The sequence below is a fragment of the Phocoena phocoena genome, chromosome 2, assembly GCF_963924675.1.
Source record: "Phocoena phocoena chromosome 2, mPhoPho1.1, whole genome shotgun sequence".
In the NCBI taxonomy this organism is placed as follows: Eukaryota; Metazoa; Chordata; class Mammalia; order Artiodactyla; family Phocoenidae; genus Phocoena; species Phocoena phocoena.
The window spans coordinates 116,287,663-116,301,322 of NC_089220.1; the positions used below are offsets into that span (position 1 = coordinate 116,287,663).

General features: G+C 40.9%; 1 pseudogene; it reads right to left on the bottom strand.

Annotated features, from left to right (window-relative positions):
• Nucleotides 1–380: 380 nt before the first annotated feature.
• LOC136119086 (large ribosomal subunit protein uL11-like) lies at nt 381–858 on the bottom strand (annotated as a pseudogene).
• Between the last annotated feature and the right edge of the window lie 12,802 nt (nt 859–13,660).

Consider the following 13,660-nt stretch of genomic DNA (forward strand, 5'->3'; position numbering starts at 1 on the left):
ACACACAAAATTATTTATTTAAGAAATTATTTGTTTCCAGGCAAGGGAGAACTGTAAGGAGACAGATAATCTCTGTGAACAAAGTAAAAGATAGGGTTCATATAGGGCTTGAGGGAAATGTGGGGTTTAGGTTAAATATGAATGATTGGCTATGACTGGCTCAAAATGGAGTGGGGTTAGTCGTTGATTAGGTGGATTTCAAGAGCAGACCTATTGTAGCAGGGTTTGGTTGTCTGTGGGTGATTCAGCCCAAGACTGATATTGAATGGTCTTTCCTTTTCCCGTTTAAATACCTGAGGACATGAGTAACGTTCTTCAGGCAAGAGTAGAATTTTCTTCTTTTTGGTTGTCAAATAACCCTTTATTTTTCTTTGCAGTTCTTAACTAGTTGGGCATTCCACTGCACCACTGTTGATGTCATCTATGATGTCGTGAGGGTGGCGGCCATCAACATTGCAGCCCACAGACTGGGTGGCGCCCAGGATCTCTTTAATGGTTCCAGAGAGTTCTCTAGCTAAAGATCGATACCGCATCTGTCAGGCAATGTTGACAATCTCATCAAAAGTGATGTTTCCACTGTGCTTAATGTTTTTCTGCTTCCTTCTGTCTCTTGGCCGTTCCTTGGGGCCTTGATGATCAATCCTCAACCCGGGCTTGTCTGTTCTGAATGGTCAGTTTCACAGTAAGCCTCAGACCCTTCCAATCACCAGTTGCCTTGGCGATGTCATCACCAACCTTTTTTGGAGACAGACCCAGGGGGCCAGTCTTGGGGGCCAGGGCAGATGTGGCACCGACTTCCCCGCTGGTGCACCTCAGGTGCACGACTTTGATCTTGTTGGGGTCAAACTTAGGCAACATGGTGGCAGCTGGTGTCGGATGAACCCGGATTCGGGACAACTGAAGAAAGTTGCACCTTGGCCTCCTCTGAGCCAAAAGCTGGAAGTCTTTTTTTTTTTTTTTTTTTTAATTTTTCTTGAAGTATAGTTGATTTACAATGCTGTGTTAGTTTCAGGTGTACAGCAAAGTGATTCAGTTATACATATACATGTATCCGCTCTTTTTTAGATTCTTTTCCCATATCGGCCATTACAGAGTATTGAGTAGGGTTCCCTTGCGCTATATAGTAGGTCCTTGTTAGTTATCTATTTTATATATAGCAGTGTGTATATGTCAATCCCAATCTCCCAATTTATCTCTCCCCCCACCCTCACCCTGGGTTAACCATAAGTTTGTTTTCTACATATGTAACACTATTTCTGTTTTGTAGGTAAGTTCATTTGTACCCTTTTTTTAGATTCTACATATAAGTGATATCATATGATATCTGTCTTTCTCTGTCTGACTTACTTCACTCCGTGTGACAATCTCTAGGTCCAAGCATGTTGCTGTAAATGGCATTATTTCGTTCTTTTTTATGGCTGAGTAATATTCCATTGTATATATGTACCATATCTTCTATATCCATTCCTCTGTTGATGGACATTTAGGTTGCTTCCATATCCTGGCTATTGTAAATAGTGCTGCAATGAACATTGGGGTGCATGTATCTTTTTGAATTATGGTTTTCTCTGGTTATATGCCCAGAAGTGGGATTGCTGGATCATATGGTAGCTCTGTTTTTAGCTTTTTAAGCAACCTCCATACTGTTCTCCACAGTGCTGTACAATTTACATTCCCATCAAGTGTAGGAGGGTTCCCTATTCTCCACACCCACTCCAGCATTTATTGTTTGTAGACTGATAATGGCCATTCTGACCAGTGTAAGGTGATACCTCATTGCAGTTGTTTTTTTGTTTGTTTGGTTTTGGTTTTTTTTGCAGCTGTTTTTTAAAATAAATTTATTTATTTTAGTTTTGGCTGCATTGGGTCTTTGCTGCTGTGCGTGGGCTTTTCTCTAGTTGTGGTTCTCGGGGACTGCTCTTTGTTGTGATGTGCAGGCTTCTCATTGCGGTGGCTTCTCTAGCTGCGGAGCACGGGCTCTAGGCGCACGGGCTTCAGTAGTTGTGGCTTGCGGGCTTATTTGCTCCGCAGCATGTGGGATCTTCCCGCGCCAGGGCTCGAACCCATGTCCCCTGCATTGGCAGGTGGATTCTTGACCACTGTGCCACCAGGGAAGCCCCTCATTGCAGTTTTGATCTGCACTTCTCTAGTAATTAGTGATGTTGAGCATCTTTTCTTGTGCTTTTTAGCCATCTGTACGTCTTCTTTGGAGAAACGTCTATTTAGATCTTCTGCCTATTTTTTGATTGGGTTTCTTTTCTTTTTTTTTTTTTTGATATTGAGATGCATGAGCTCTTCATATATTTTGGAGATTAATCCCTTGTTGGTTGCTTCGTTTGCAAATATTTTCTCCCATTCTGAGTGTTGTCCTTTCGTTTTGCTTATGGTTTCGTTTGCTGTGCAAAAGATTTTAAGTTTAATTAGTTCCCACTTGTTTAGTTTTGGTTTTATTTTCATTACTCTAGGAGGTGGATTGAAAAAGATCTTGCTATGATTTATGTCAAAGAGTGTTCTGCCTGTGTTTTCCTCTAAGACTTTAATAGTATCCAGCCTTACATTTAGGCCTTTAATCCATTTTGAGTTTATTTTTATGTATGGTGTTAGGGAGTGTTCTAATTTCATTCGTTTACATGTAGCTGTCCAGTTTTCCCAGCACCGCTTAAGAGACGGTCTTTTCTCCATTGTATATTCTTGCCTTCTTTGTCATAGATTAGGTAACCATAGGTTCGTGAGTTTATCTCTGGACTTTCTATCCTGTTCCATTGATCTATATTTCTGCTTTTGTGCCAGTACCATACTGCTTTTTTTTTGTTTTTTTAATTTTATTTATTTATTTTTGGCTGCGTTGGGTCTTCGTTGCTGTGCGAGCTTTCTCTAGTTGTGGCGAGCAGGGGCTACTCTTCATTGTGGTGCACAGGCTTCTCATTGAGGTGGCTTTTGTTGAGGAGCACAGGCACTAGGCACACGGGCTTCAGTAGTTGTGGCACGTGGACTCAGTAGTTGTGGCTCATGGGCTGTAGAGCGCAGGCTCAGTAGTTGTGGCGCACGGGCTTAGTTGCTCCGCAGCATGTGGGATCTTCCTGCACCAGGGCTCGAACCCGTAACCCCTGTATTGGCAGGCGTATTCTTAACCACTGAGCCACCAGGAAAGCCCCATACTGTTTTGATTACTGTAGCTTTGTAGTGTAAAGAGTGGAATTTTCCAGTCTCAGCTCCTTTTTGGTCCTCATTGACAGATCATGGAAGAGGCTATTAAATATTGTGTAGAACAAGAATGGGCAATTTTTTAAAAAGGTACAAATGAACTTATTTACAAAACAGAAAGAGACTCACAGACATAGAAAACAAAAGTATGGTTACCCAAGGGAAAGGGGGGTGGGGAGTGATATATTAAGAGGTTGGGATTAACATACACACACTACTATATATAAAATAGATAACCAACAATGACTTACTGTATAGCACAGGGAACTATACTCAATATTTTGTAAAACTGATAATAGAAAAGAATCTGAAAAAGAATATACATATATACATGTATAACTGAATCACTCTGCTGTACACCTGAAACTAACACATTGTAAATCAACTATACTCCAATTTTAAAAAGGATATTAAAAAAAGAATGTTAAAATAATATGTGCACAGATAGGATAGGACACATTTTAGTAAAAATCAGAAAAAAAGAATGGGCAATTATTTTTCCTGCAAAGGACCAGAAGGTAAATATTTTAGGCTTTGCAAGCCATCCGGTCTCCATTGCAGGTACTCAGCTCTGCTGTTATAGCACAGAAGCATCATGGACAATATGTAAACACATAAGTGTGGTCATGTTCAAATAAAACTTTATTTACAAAAACAGGTAGTTGGCCAGATTTGATCCACAGGTCATAGTTTGCTGACCCCTAGTCTAGAATTCTAGATCTGATCGATCTAGGTTAGATATGGTTTTGGTTTTCCCTGCTGGGTGAAGTGGTGGTTGTAGTGATCATCATGATTCCATTTTGGTTTTGATCCAGGATCATCTGTTGCCCTATCTGATGGGGCAGCCACCACATAGCAGAGTTTAATTCCGACACCAACTGCATAGAATACGACTGCAACATAAATAGACAACTAGTAGAATAAGGAGGGACTGGAAAGTTCACCGAAGTCATAATTCACATTTTCACAGATTAAACCGCCAGATAAGATCTTCTTCTTCTTTTTTTAAAAAATATTTATTTATTTATTTTTATTTTGGTTGCGCTGGGTCTTAGTTGTGGCACTCGGGATCTTTGCTGAGGCATGCGGGATCTTTAGTTTTAGCATGTGGGATCTTTCTTTCTTTCTTTTTTTTTTTTTAGTTGCGGCATGCAGTCTTCTTAGTTGCAGCATGCATGCGGGATCTAGTTCCCCGACCAGGATAGAACCCAGGCCCCCTGCATTGGGAGAGCAGAGTCTTACTCACTGGACCACCAGAGAAGTCCCAAGATCCTCTTCTTGACCTAAGTTATGGTAATAAGACAAGGAGTATAGACCAGTTTGTTACCTTCTGAAATTTTTTGAAGTTTCTCTCACTTTTTTGATAATGTTAAAAGCTGTCTGAGAGAACTTTGGGAATATAAGTTGCTTCAAAGCAAATAGATCTGAAGTTTCTGAGGGAACTGTATTGCCAAAAAACCCCACAAGCCTGGCCTGAATAAATAAGTAAAGTCATAAAACAACACTTGGGTCTCCAACCCTGCACCATCAGGAAGCAGGCTGTCAAAGCTGTATAGTCCCCAAGGAAGGCATGCTCCCATTTCACGTACAGCCAGGGAGAAAAATGGCTGAGGGAGGACTTGCCAGAGGGCAGAACCAGGGTAGAAGGAAAACAATGACAAGAGAATTCTTCTTCAAGAGCAAAATTGGGTCTAATCTGAGAACTTCCTTCACTGCCCAGAAAGGGTGTCTTTTTCTACCCGCCCCCATTTAACTTTCTGTTTTCATTGAAGTATAATTGACCTACAACACTGTGTTAGTTCCAGGTGCACAACATGGTGATTTGATATTTCTATACATTACGAGATGATCACCACAATAAGTCTAGTTACTATCTGTCACCATGCAAAGATATTACATAATTATTGACTATACTCTCCCTGCTGTTCATTTTCTCTGTGACTCATTTATTTTGTAACTGAAAGATTGTACCTCTTAATCTCACCACCCATTTCATTTATTCCCCCCACCCCACCCCCCGGCAACCACCTGTTTGCTCTCAGTATCTATGAGTCTGTTTCCATTTTGTTGTTTGTTCATTTGTTGTGTTATTTTTTAGATTCCATATATAAGTGAGATCATACAGTATTTGTCTTCCTCTGATTTATTTCACTTAGCACTATACCCTCTAAGTCCATTCATGCTGTTACAAATGGCAAGATTTCATTATTTTTTAGGCCGACTAACATTACATTGTGTGTGTTTATGTGGGAGGAGATATATATGGATAGATAGATAGATAGATAGATAGATAGATATAGACAAATAGATCCAAAACACGACTCAGCAAAATAGTTTATTTCTCATTCACCTAATAGTCCTGAACAGATATGATTGATTTACAATGTTGTGTTAGTTGTCTTTTGATAATACCTATTCTGACAGGTATGAGGTGATACCTCAGTGTGGGTTTTTTTTTTTTAACTATTAAACTCATGGTGGTTTTGATTTGCATTTCCTTAATGATTGAGCATCTTTTCATGTGTTTCATCCAGGCTAATTAGAAAAGACTGTGATCCAGATATTGATATGAAATTCAATAATTGAATGGGACTTTTGTCTTCTCCCTTGGGGGAAGGGTGAATATATTTGGTGACCAGAGAGGCTGACTGTAACAGAGACCTTGTCTGTCTACCGAGAGCTATTAGTCTCTGGGACTACTAGAGTAGTTTCCCATATTCCCATTCAATTTGGGTGTAGCCATATGACCAAATTTTCTCCAATGTAATGTGAGTGGAAGCAATATCTACCGCTTTCTGGGGATGGTAGACCACAAGATGAACAGATCCAAGGACCCTGAATGACAGCAATGTAGGAAAGCTTCCTCCCTGACCTGAATATCTGTCCAGGACTATTAGGTGAGCGAGAAATAAACTATTTTGCCGAGTCGTGTTTTGGATCTATTTGTTGCAGTAGTTTAGCCTGCATTAACTGATATACACCCCATGAGTCATGCTTGTTCAACATAATGATTATATATATGCATCCTCTTTAAACATAATTATTAATAGTATCAAACTAAACATCCTGTAACGAGCCTTGCTTTTTTCATTTAATGTCTCAGAAAGTGTTCCATATTAGTACATTAAAAACTTCATTTTTATATTCTTTCCTTTTTGCTTTTTGACAGCTTAAGTACAATGTTACTTAACCAGTTCCCTACTAATGGACATCTAGGCTTTTTCTAACCTATAGCTAGTGTTCTATGTTGCAGTTCTTTCAGCTGGTACTCTGCAAATGCAAGGCACAGTTCAGCTTCAGGTCCAGCAGTGTCTGGTTTTACTCTCTGAATTAGGACTTTACTTGGTTTCTTTTAGACAAATTACAAAGCTAATATTTGACCATACTGATTCTCTGTGGCGTACTGTTGTAAAATTCAAATGGTTACAAATTCAAATACTTACATTGATGGGAAGAATATAGCACGGTGGTTAGCAGCACGAATTACAGTCAGACAGCCCTGGGTTCAAATCCCAGCTCTGCTACGTGTAACATGTAACTTAACCTTGGGCAAGTTGCTTAACTACTATAAGCATTAGTTTTCTTACCAGTAAAATGGGGGTTATTTTGAGGATTAAACGATAATGTAAGGGAAGTGCCTAGCGCATGATAACCATCAGTTAATAAGCACTGTAGAATTTTCCTTAATGTACAATTTTTTTCTAACTACCAAAGCAAGCAAAAATTAAACCTGAGTCTAAGGTTAGGACATGTATCATAACTATCTTTATTGTTAAGATGGGAAATTGTTTTTTAAAAGATTACATCATTTTTTCTTTTTCAAAATGATTCTATTTTACATACTTTTCTGTAACTTGCTAGTCTCTTTTTCAATTCTACAACTGACAACTTCCTATGTCAGCAGAAATGTACTGACTTCATTCTTTTTAAAGACTGTAATTTGTGGGGTGGGGGATGATTCATTTTTATTGAGGAGAGAGCCCTCAAATCTTGTGACTATTCATTTGAATTTTGTATCAAACTGTCAGGGTTAGATTGTATTGGGTCCAGGCTGATTCTGTATTGCAGGTTCAGGAAATTCAGTCATTGCAGATGCCATAATTAATGTTAAAGCAAACAACACAGAGGCTTCATCGAGTTGGGGAGTGAGAGGGAAGTAGCTACAGAAAACATACACAAACGTAAATGCCATTCTCCTAGCACTTGAATTCCAGAAGTGAAACTGTCCATATTAGGAAATGACTGGTTGCTCGATGACCACAGTGTTAAGCTAAGTATTTTGCCCTATTTATTGTGAGGGTAGGAGGAGGCATGAAAGGGAATTGGTCAGGAGGACATTATTAGTAAATCAGTTTTAGTAAAACTAACAATCTTATAACCACTCTATTCTCTTCCAACCTAATCTCAGTGCAGTTATAGGCATTATCAAATCAAACTTTCACTTTAAGTGGAGAGACTGAAAACCGAGCTCAGTTCTTTTTTTTTTTTTTTTTTTTTTTTTGCGTTACGCGGGCCTCTCACTGTTGTGGCCCCTCCCATTGCGGAGCACAGCCTCCGGACGCGCAGGCTCAGCGGCCATGGCTCACGGGCCCAGCCGCTCCGCGGCATGTGGGATCTTCCCGGAGCGGGGCACGAACCCGTGTCCCCTGCATCGGCAGGCGGACTCCCAACCACTGCGCCACCAGGGAAGCCCCCGAGCTCAGTTCTTTAAGACGAAGTTTCTGAAACAGATTCCCAAATGGGGTTATCTCCTATTCCCTGAAATTGCAGCAGAGTTAAGAACCTGTGTTAAGATTGGTTTGAATCCATCAAAGCCTTCAACATGTGCTCTTGCCATAAAGTAGCAAACGAAGGCATGGAGAACAGACAACCTTTTCAACTTCTCTGGCACTGAATATATTTCACCTTAATAAAATGTCAGGAACTCCCATTAAACTATACTTGGTTTCCTTTAGCTCAGATTCAGGATTAACTAGCATTAAGCTTGCAACAGAAACACAAGTGTGGGAGCAATAAAGACATGATGAACCCGGTGCCCAAACATCACAAAAGCAAGTGCTCCCCTCCCTATATTTGGGAAATTTCTTTTCCACCGAAGTTTCTTCAGTATACCTTGCATCTTCTGAGCTCATGTTTCCAAGATCCTTGCCTAGTCTCCTCCATAACATCTGTACACTTGTCTTGACTTTTTTTCTTTTAACATGGAAAGGACAAGAGTCCTGGCCAACCTTGACAATAGAAAAATGTATATTACTATTCTTGAGAACTCAACCTTCAGTGCAGGTGCTTGGGAGTAAAGATTTTTGATGGACTAAAGCCCCCGGGCATGTGTAGGTGTCTGTGGACACATTTACAGGAACCAGTTGAACCCACAATTCTCCCAGCCAACCAGCCTCACTGGCCGGCCAACTTCAGCTTGGGCACCCTCTCCTCTTAGTCTCACCAGCACTTGATGGTGTCTGGTTTATAACAGCTCTGTCGGATGGGGGGGCCACATGGCTCCCAAAGAGCCCTGACGAGAGGCACAGACCTGAGACCAGATGTCTCGTTCTAGGACAGATGGCTTGAACGGCCTCCTGTTCCCTTTTGCTCTGCAAGTCTACAGGACTGCTGAGTGCCAGGGCCACCACAGAAATCTGGGTGGAGCTTTGCAAAGACAGCTTTCAATTCAGTGTCAACAAGAGCGAAATGATCCAATGTTTTCAAAGATGAACCAATTGCCTTAGTGGTCTGACCTCTTCTATTCCCAGGTGAGGGAAAGAACAACATAGTCCAGTTCACCAAAATGTTGGCAAATCCCAGAATCACAGGGTTGGAAAGGACCTTCGTGGTGAGAGCAGGCTGAAAGGGAATGTGGCAAGAGAGCTGCTTCCTGAAGGGGAAGGCTGGCTGCCCCCGCCAGGAGTCCTCAATAACCAGGTGCTGGCAGTTCCTCAGCGCTGCCTGGCTCGTGGAGGCTGACACATCACAACTCGAGACACCAGACACCAAATACCAACTATCTGGTTTAAAAGATGAACAACAACAAAAATACAAACAGTTCTGTGAAATAAGGGACCCAGGAGTCAGCCTGATGGGCATATGTCCCTCTGTAGGAAAACACATTGGAAGCCCAATCAGGCTGCAGGTAACGTTACTGGTACATCCACCACCACGACAGCAAGGTCCCCTCATGAGTGTGTGGACTGGATATACCTGCCTTCAGCCCCCTGGCCTTGGACTGTCACATTCTTTCCTTACACACAGTTAATACCATTTACTCTTCAGAGGCTTTACATGTGCTAATTGAGGTTCCTGAGGCTATACCTTGATCTCAGAACAAGAAGAATCTTAATCTATCTGTTACATTTTAATTTCCTATTACAGTAAAATGTATAGTAACTGCCTCACTGCCCTTCTTCTGCCTTACCTGAAAAACCTCTTGTAGGGCCAATGCAAGTCGAAAACGTAATCACTGTTAATTTCAATGGGAAAACATTTTATACGTTTCAAGTCCCCAAACTGAGATCCATTCATGTGAAAACACCAGATCTCTTTAAGACGGACACAATTACATCAATAATTAACATTGCTTATCATAAACACATAAAGGCATTTTCTCTTCATTAATTATTACTAATTACACTATTATTCTATCATATGGCCATTTACCTGTTGTTTCTTAGCTTTTATGCCCTGTACTATTTTTTTTTTTAATTTTATTTATTTTTTTAATTTATATTTGACTGTGTTGGGTCTTCGTTTCTGTGCGAGGGCTTTCTCTAGTTGTGGCAAGTGTGGGCCTCTCACTATCGCGGCCTCTCTTGTTGCGGAGCACAGGCTCCAGACACGCAGGCTCAGTAATTGTGGCTTATGGGGCCAGCTGCTCCACGGCATGTGGGATCTTCCCAGACCAGGGCTCGAACCCATGTCCCCTGCATTGGCAGGCAGATTCTCAACCACTGCGCCACCAGGGAAGCCCTGCCCTGTACTATTTAAGACTAAATTTATAACAAAACATACATACAAATGATACCCAATATTTATACAATTCAACTTTTATTTTTAACAAGAGAAATAAAATCAATGAAAACCATGCAAATGATATCACCTTTATCGAACAGTTGAAATAAAAGAGACATGATGTAAGATTATCCCTGCTATATTTAAGCAAAACACTAAGAAATGTGATGGGAGAACCTAAGGTAACATGGGCCAGCTATGTGAAGAAGATACACAGTGACTCTCTTCTTCAGCTCTAAGAATTACACCAAGTAAATCCAACCTGATAGATGCAAAGAAATGCCTTGGGTATCAGTTATCTTTTATTGCAAAACAAACCACCTCAAAAGTTATTGGTTTAACTTTAAAACAATCAACCTAATTTTTCACTGGTCTATGGGTTTGTCGATGGGCTTCTTCTGGTCTGGGCCAACAAAGCTGGGCCTAGATGGTCTACAATGGCCTGGCTCACATGTCTGATGGTTGGCAGGCTAGTTGGTCTATGGAGCCACACTCATATGTCTGGCAGTTGCTTAGATGTCAGTTGGGGTGATGACCACATGTCTTTCATCATTCATCAGGTTAGCCAGGAGTTTTTCACAAGGTGGTGGAAGAGTTCTCAGCAGCAAGACAGAGCAAGCTATAATTGTAAGCACTTTTCAAGACTTCTAGTATCAGAAGACTGCTAATATCCCATAAACAAAGCAAGTCACATAGCCAAGCCTAGATTCATAAAATGGAGAAACAGACTCCACCTCTCGATGGGAGAAGTTGAAAATCCTATGGCTATTCTGTTCAATGTACCACACCTTGGAAGCCAAAGTAGCGAGATTAAATGATATTCCTTGTAACCAGAATGGGTGAATATCTCAGGATTTAAACACATTACTATGAAAGGGGAGGGAGGTGTTTCTGTTTCAACTACTGAGGTTATCTAGTAAGGCTGCCCTCTTGGGTCCTCTACTACATGTGAGGCAAGGAAATAAAACCAAAGAGGTAGGCAGAGGCTAGGGCTCTGCAGGCCACATGATGGAATTTAGGTCTTGATCCCAAGAGTAATGGGAAGCCATAGAGCATTTTAAGGAGAGAGATAAGATCACTTGGGCTGCAAAGAGGGCAGTAATTCTAGAAGCTTTGCCAGGAAGGGGAATCTTGAGATAAGGCTTTAGTCACAGAATATGAGGTCAAAGGAAAGGGTTTTTTTTTGTTTTGTTTTTTCAAAGCAAAAGATGGTTGAAACTGATGGAAGGATCCAATACTGCAAGAGGTTAAAGGGAGAACCCTGAGAATTGGGAAAGGAAACTTAAGCACGCATGGAAAGTTTGGTTTAAAAAAATTATCATACAATTGATTGTATTTTTCTTATACAGTTCTATGGACTTTAACACATGTATAGACTCATGTAACTACCACCACAGTCAGAATACAGAAGAGTTCCATCACCCCAAAACCCTTCTTTTTGCTATCCCTTTATAGTCACTCCTCCATCCCTAATTCCTGGCAACCACTGACTTATTCTCCATCACTATAGTTTTAATATTTTCAAGATTTTCATTTTGAGACTAGCTTCCTTCATTCAGCATAATGCCTTTATTGTTATGTTGTTATAACACCAAGTTGTTGGGTGTATCAATACTTCTTTCCTTTTTATTGCTAAGTAGTATTCCATTGGGGTCAGCTTCTGATAGAATTCCCCAGGTAGTAGTGATATCACTATTCTACCAGTTACTTGGGGCAAAAACCTTGATCACCCTTGACTCTCTTCTCTAACCTATACATAATCCATTAGTAAATCCTGTGGCTTTACTTTCAAAATACACCTGAAATCTGACCAGTTCTTCCCACCTCCAATGCTGTCATCTAGTTCAGGCCACCATCACCTTCTGCCAGGACTAGTGCTTCCACTCTTACTTCACTACCCTCATTGTCTATTCTCCGTACGACAGCTAGAATGAAACTTTTATTTTTTCATTGATTTATTTTTGGCCATGTGGCATGCGGGATCTTAGTTCCCCAACCAGGGATCAAACCCATCCCCCCTGCAGTGGAAGCTCCGAGCCCTAACCACTGGACTGCCAGGGAATTCCCTCAAATGAAACTTTTAGAGACAAATCTGATCAAGTTAGTCTTGTGCTCAAAACTCTTCAGTGGTTTAAGTGGTAACGATCCGAAGTTGCCACCATGGCCTACAAAGTCCCACATGACTGGGCCCCTGGCTACCTCTCTGATGTCATCTTCTACCACTCTCCCCCCACTCACTCTGTATCAGCTATAGTGGTCTCCTTGCTAATTCTATAGCATGTCAAGCACGCTCCTGCCTCAGAGCATTTGAATTTGCTGTCTCCTCTGTCTGGAACATGCTTTCCCTAGTTATCCACATGGCTTACCCCCATCAAGTCAGTTCCAGTTTCTGCTTAAGTGTCCCTTATCAATGAGTCTTTCTCTGACTAATGTCTAAAATGGCAGCCACCTGAGACCAATGTCTAACCCTTACCCTGCTTTGTTCTTCTTAGAATACATATATATATACACATATGTATAAAAACAAATATATATGTATTGTTTTTCTGTCTCCCCACATTAGGAAGATCCTTGAAGACAAGGAATTTTTTTTGTTTATTGCTGAACAAGCACCTAGATGAGTACATGAGTGCCTCATCTGGCATACAGTGGGAGTTCAATGAATTTTTTTTTTTTGGCCGCACCGCACAGCATGAAGGATCTTAGTTCCCCGACCAGGGATGGAACCCGTGCCCTCTGCAGTGGAAGCATGGATTCTTAACCACTGGACTGCCAGCGAAGTCCCTCAATGAATAGTTTTGATTGAGTAACTTATAGGAGGAAAGGACAGATGGGAACATATGTAGATTTCTAGATTTTAGGGCATTCTACATTTTCTATTACTTATACAGTAAGATAATCAGGGGAAGGGGTACGGGAAGCATAGGGGATTAGAGACTTGCCGATAGTGGAGGGCAGGTTAACTAGAAAAATATAATCAGATTTCCAGACACTGTTCAAAGCCCATTTAAGGCTAACATTATTATATTTAGTGATGCCAATCTATTCAGCAGGACAATTTACTATGACAAGGTACAGGCATTGAGAAGCATGTTAGTCCACCCGGGGTGGAGGACATAGTTGGGGAAAAGAGGAGTGTTGGGGCAGGCTTAAGAGTAAGTAAGAGGGGGATTGTAATGATGTACCATTGAATCTAAGATGGATAAGGAGGGAACTGAAGAATGAGAATTAAGTAGAAGCTTTCAACAGATTGGAGGTTCTGATAAAGTAAAAAAGACAGTTATGGTGAAGTTCTTAAGCAGTCAAGCTAAAGGTTATCAGGCTGTAGTTGGACAGAGGGATGTTCAAACTACTGATTCATAACAAGATAGGGTTTCTAGGGACAAGGTACAGGTTTTTGACTGGGATTGGGAGGTTGATGTAAGGGATGAGGCCTGCATGTTAAAATGAGTTG